This window comes from Rhinopithecus bieti, unplaced genomic scaffold (assembly GCF_001698545.2).
Source record: "Rhinopithecus bieti isolate Rb0 unplaced genomic scaffold, ASM169854v2 scaffold_23303, whole genome shotgun sequence".
NCBI classification, from domain to species: Eukaryota; Metazoa; Chordata; class Mammalia; order Primates; family Cercopithecidae; genus Rhinopithecus; species Rhinopithecus bieti.
In genome coordinates, this window is record NW_016810922.1 from 44,723 (window position 1) to 51,401 (window position 6,679).

The following is a 6,679-nucleotide window of genomic DNA, read 5'->3' on the forward strand; positions in this document are numbered from 1 at the left end:
CAGGATGGTCTCGATCTCCTGACCTCGTGATCCGCCCGTCTCGGCCTCCCAAAGTGCTGGGATTACAGGCTTGAGCCACCGCGCCCGGCCTAGTTTTCCATTTTCTAAAAGAAAATATACTCCATATCTACAACTATAATATTGAATAAAGTGATTATTTTTTACAATCCCCTTAACATTTTTTGGAGATGACATTTCTGATTTTCAGAAATTAACATAAAATCAGGAAGCAAGTGAGAACTCTGGACAGCTGATCAGCTTTACCTAAGGTGCTTTGCCTTTATTTTTTAATTTCATTTTATTATTATTTTTTGAGACAGAGTTTCGCTCTTGTTGCCCAGGCTGGAATGCAATGGCTCGATCTTGGCTCACTGCAAACTCCACCTCCCGGGTTCAAGTGAGTCTCCCACCTCAGCCTCCCAAGTAGCTGGGATTACAGGCGCCCGCCATCATGCCTGGGTAATTTTTGTATTTTTGTAAAGACGGGATTCCACCAGGTTGGACAGTCTGGTCTTGAACTTGTGACCTCAGGTGATCTGCCTGCCTTGGCCTCCCAAAGTGCTGGGATTATAGGTGTGAGCCACTGTGCCCGGCCTGCTTTGTCTTTAAATAGAGTATGTGATGGTAGATTACTTGAGATATGTGTGTAAACTATTTCCTGAACAATAAGATATATGAGAGGAGCAGAAATAATTTTCTAATTAAAATAAAATAAAATGCCATGGCATGACAATATGCATGCCACTTAAAATGTTGTCAGTTATTAAAGCTGTATCACTATGATTTGTGGTCCACTTAGCAGTACTTTAAAGCAATGAAGTTGTCCCATATGGTCTCTGTCACTACTACTTAACTCTACTCTCATAGTATGAAAACAAGCATAGGCAATACATAAACACATTAAGTGTGGCGATGTTCCAATTGTGGAACATCCACATCCGAGTGTGGCGATGTGGATGTTTATGAACACTGATACTTTAAGTTTATATAATTTTATATATAATAAAATGTTATGTTGATTTTTAAAAACTTCTTAAATCCGTAAAAAACATTCTTACCTTAAGGCTGTACAATAATAGAGAGCAGGCAGATGAACCATAATTTGTGAAAACTTGACCTAGAGATCCATATATTTATCATATTTAAAAGGAGTTTAGATGGTATAACCTGCATTCTTTTATTTCATCTTCATTTCTTTCTCTGGTGGGCAGGCCATTTGTTTTAATTCCTTTTCCTCCATTGCCTTACATTACTGCAAATATTACTGACAAATTAAAAACAGTACTCTACTCTCCCCTTACTAACAGTTTTGCTTTCCTCAGTTTCAGTTACCTTCAGTGAACTACAGTCTGAAAACACTAAATGGGAAATTCCAGAAATAAATAATCTACAAGTTTAGGCTGGGTGCAATGACTCATGCCTGTAATCTCAGCACTTTGGGAGGCTGAGGTGGGTGGATCACTTGAGGCCAGGAGTGCAAGATCAGTCTGGACAACTGATCTTGGCAAAACCACATCTCTACAAAAAATACAAAAAGCTAGCTGGGCATGGAGGTGTGCCTGTAGTTCCAGATACTCAGGAGGCTGAGGTGGGAGGATCACCTGAGCTGGGAAGCTGAGACTGTGGAGAGCCCTAATTGTGCCACTGCGCTCCAGCCTGGGTGACAGAATGACACCCTGTCTCAAAAAAAGAAAAAAATTGTAAGTTTAAAATGAATGCCATACTGAGTAGTGTAATGAGATCTTGTGCTATACCACTTACCCAGCATGTGAGTTGTCCTTTTGTCCAGCATATCCATACTGTATACACTAGAGTAGTCTTCTCAGTTATCATCTCACATCATTACCATACTTAGTACAGAAAGATATTTTGAGAGGAAGACCACATTCACCTAGCTTTTATTACAGCATATCATTATAATTGTTCTATATTACTATTAGCTATTGTTATTAATGTCTTACTGTGCCTAATAAATTAAACATTATCATAGGTATGTATAGAAAAAAACACAGTATATACAGAGTTTGGTACAACCCACCATTTCAGGCATCCACTAGCGTCTTAGAATGAATCCTCCGTGGATAAGGGGGCACTACTTGTACTTGAGAGACAAAATATGCACCCTCTAAGTTCCTACAACAGAATTATTATTTGATAAAACTAAATTTCATCAGGTTTAACTGATATGGACCTGTTAAGTACTATTTAGTGATGGCAACAGATGCCAGAATCTTACTTCACTGGGGTTGCTGATAATTCAGAATGGGTGGAGAGCTCTTTTTTCCACAATCAAAAGAAAAGATTGTTTACTTCAGGAAGGGTTCTCTCAACATATATCCCACTGTCTCCCTTTTGGTTTATGTTTTGCCAATGCATCATCATCACACGTTCAGTAAATCCAGGGCAATAGAGGCCTTCTGATTATTCTTTATTTTTCCTTCCTTTGTACAGTAGATCAATGCTCCACTGGAAAATCAATTTTAACAGTAAAACTATATGGTAACCCCAAGTCTTTTATATGATTCCTCCTCTTCTCAACCACCCAAGTTTCCCTGTTCAGAAGAAATAAAATATTCTTCCTATGGACTGATTGTGTCTCACCATCCTCCAAATTCATACGTTGAAGCCTTAACCGCCAATGTGACTGTGTTTAGGGATAGGACATTTAGCAGGCAATTAAGATTAATTGAGATTGTAAGGTTGGGGCCCTAATGGAATAGGATTAGTGGCCCTATAAGAAGATGAAGAGAGGGAGAGATATAGCTATCTTATAGGGCCACTAATCCTATCACATCTCTTTCTTTGTCATGTGAGGTCACAGCAAGAAGGATGCCATCTGTAAGCCAGAAATAGAGCCTTCACCAGCAACTGAACCTTGCTGGGCCTGTTCTTGTACTTTCTAACTAATGGAATTGTGAGAAACAAATTTTTATTGTTTAAGCCACCCAGTCTATGGTGTTTGTTACGGCAGCCTGAGCTTACTGATACATTTCTATTGGAAAATGGGGTTTCAGTTTTCTACTGAGAACTTAAGTGCTTAGACTACTGTAGAAAGTGACATAATTGAGAAACACATCTTCTTTTTATCTGAAAGGCAGTAATGCTCATTATAAAAGTGAAAGATCACATATAGTGTATGAAATAAAAGTGTAAAAGTCTTCCTTTCAATCCTTTTTCCTTTTAAAGTACATAATTAGTTTACAAGAGTTACACTTTGTTACTTTAAACTTTATTAATTCCTGCTAAAATTAATTTAGTCTTGCAAAATCATTAAAAACAAATTAGTTATCGTGATCCGCCTGTCTCGGCCTCCCAAAGTGCTGGGATTACCGGCTTGAGCCACCGCGCCTGGCCTAAAATTCTTATAAGGAAACATGGTGGCTAAGCATGGTGGCTTACACCTGTAATCTCAGCACTTTGGGAGGCCGAGACAGGTGGACCACTTGAGCTCAGAGGTTCGAGACCAGCCTGGCCAAAGTGGGGAAACTCCATCTCTACTAAAAATACAAGTATTAGTCAGGCCTGGTGGCGCATGGCTTTAATTTCAGCTACTCAGGAGGCTGAGGCAGGAGAATTGCTTGAACCCAGGAAGGGGATGTTGCGGTGAGCTGAGATCATGTCACTGCACTCCAGCCTGGGCGACAGAATAAGATCCTGTCAAAAAAAAAAAAAAGGAAAAGAAAAGTAAAAGAAAACAAACATATGGCAAAACTTTATGCGACTGGATTTTTCAAAGATTTCTTGGCTATGATACCAAAGGGCATAGGCAATAAAACAAAAAAATAGGAATACTGGACTTCATGCAAATTAAAGTTTTGTGCATCAAAAGTCACTATTAACAGAGTTAAAAAGACAACCCATAGAATATGAGACAATATTTTCAAATCATGTATTTAATAAGAGATTAGTATCCAGAATGCACAGAATTCTTAAAATTTAACAAAAAAATGATTCAAAATGGGTAAAGGACTTGAATGGACTTTTTTCCATAGAAGATATACAAATGGCTGATATCACATGAAAAGGTGCTCAGTATCACTAATCATTAGGAAATGCAAATCAAAACTACAAGGAGAAACTACCTCATAGCTATTAGGATGGCTACAAACAAAAAACCAAAATCATAAGTATTGGTAAGGATATAGAGGAACTGGAACCCTGTGCACTGCTGGTGGTAATGTAAGATGGTGCAGCCACTGCTGGAAAACAGTACAGAACCTTCTAGAAAAATTACAAATAAAATTATGATATGATCCAGCAATTCCACTTCTGGATATATACTAAACAGAATTAAAGCAGAGTCTTGAAGGGATACTTGCATATCCATGTTCATAGCAGCATTATTCACAATAGCTGAAAGGGGCAAGCAATCCATGTTCATCGAAAGATGAATAAATAAGCAAAATGGGCATAAACATATAATGTAATAGTATTCAACCTTTAAAAGGAAGGAAATTCTGATGTTCCACAACATGGATTTACCTTGAGAACATTATGCTAAGTGAAATATGCCAGTTCCAAAAATACAAATATTGTATGATTCCACTTACATGAGGTACCAGAATAGTCAAATTCATAGAGACAGAAAGTAGAATGGTGGTTGCCAGGGGCTGGGGGAAGTGAGGGAATAGGAATTATTGCTTAATGAGCACAGAAGTTCAGTTTTGTAACATGAAAAGTATCTTGGAGATGGATGGCAGTGATGGTTGCACAATAACACGAAGGTACTTAAGGTCACTGAACCAAACAGTTAAAATGATTAAGATGGTAAATTTTATGTGATGTGTGTTTTACCACAAGAAAAAACTTGGACAAAAACAAATTAGTTTACAAAACATAGTTTTATATTATCCCTAGTTGTATTAATATTAAACTTTTCTCTTGCAGATACGATTTGGTTAAAGAGCAAATCCTCAAGTTTCTTCACAAACACACAGTTCACTCAAAACCAACCAGATATAGACATATCAGACCTTATTTAGAATGTCTACTTTCCAGTAGATTTCAGGTCAATATTATGTTATAAATTCCATAAACAGGTGATTCAATGTTTACGTTAGCTGCCAATTAGCAAATTCAGAAGGAGTATTATGAATATGGCTAGGTATTAAATGCTACCAGTTTCTGATAGGTAGTAAAAAAATTCACTATGTGGCTATCTGCTCCCAATTTATTTATTTATTTATTTATTAAAAGAACACATCTTATTAATTCTTTAGATAGTTGCAGGAGATGAGATGAAACGTGAACACAGCCATGATAACACTTAACAATATGTGGTTGGGGCAGAGCGTGGTTGTTCATGCCTGTAATCCTAGTACTTTGGGAGGCCAAGGTGGGCAGATCACCTGAGTTTGGGAGTTTGCAACAAGCCCAGCCAATGTGGTAAAACAAAAATTAGCCGGTCATGGTGGCTTGTACCTGTAATCCCAGCTACTGGGAAGGCTAAGGCACGAGAATCGCTTGAACCTGGGAGGCGGAGGTTGTGGTGAGCTGAGATCATGCCACTGCACTCCAGCCTGCATGACAGAGTGAGACTCTGTCTCAAAAAAAGGAAAAGAAAAAGTAGTTGGAGGAAGAATATATAAGCCAATGGCTTTAAATTTTTTTTGACTGTTACAGTAAAAAATACATTTTGCTCTAGAAAACACACACACACACAACTAAAACAAAATTTTAAGAAACATATTTCCCTTACTACATGCAATGCACTCTCTCAGTTTCTATTCTGTCTGCTCTATTTTATTTCATTTAAAAAAGGGGCTGGTTGTAGCACATTAAACTGATTTCACAACCCATTAATGGATTAAAATCCATAGTTCGAAAAACAATGTCCTAAGCAACATCCAAATTATGAAAAACACAGTGTCTCAGCACTGAAAACTAGCAAAAGGGGAATTTTTGTAATTAATGGAAGCAAATCAAAACATAAATTCTCAATGCATTTATGTTTAATTTTAACAAATCAATGACACACCTAATGCAGGAATTCAAAAGCCACCTCTGAAATTCTAAAAAAAAAAAAAGTCACCAAACCTAAGGAAACTAAATTAATATCAAAATATAATGCAGGTGTCTCATCTGCCTTTGTATTTAAATATAAGTCCTCCATTAGGGATTCAATTAAAAATTTTGAAAGGCAAGTACAGCACTACAATAAAACATAAGTACCCTTTCATAGGTTTCAAAAGTTTTGGATTGCTGTATACATACATCAGTTTTGAAAGGTATAGACATAAAAGAGCCCTTGTAGTACTCAGGTCAGAATATGAACTGAAGACTCCCTGTTAATGAATTAAAAATGGCAGGAAACTAGTGCCAACATAATTCTAAATAGCCAGTGACTGGCTTAATGATTTCTATAAAATGGACTACTAGTTTCAGTCCAGCTGCTTAGCAAGATGGGGCATGGAGGAAGGAGATGTCTATATTATGTATTTTTAGTTATATATGTTCTAGAGGAAGACAAATCAAGATTGAAATGGCTGTAAATTATTGGGTGCATTCTGAGCACTCCAACCCTGAGACAGCACTCTGCTGAACAAAACAAATGCATGAATGGTTTTCTCACCAAAGCGTTCTGATTTCTAGAGGGAAAACGATTGGGTTTTACTAATGTCCATTAGGCAGCATTTCAACTTACTGTCTGTTTTTACTTCCTTCATTTTCGTTTTTTTTT

General features: G+C 37.2%; 1 protein-coding gene across 1 annotated transcript in view; it reads right to left on the bottom strand.

The window, feature by feature from the left end:
* Nucleotides 1-6,679, bottom strand: part of LOC108542952 (BEN domain-containing protein 6-like) — a gene marked incomplete at its 3' end in the record, with an annotated part of 70,393 nt that overhangs the window by 44,528 nt on the left and 19,186 nt on the right.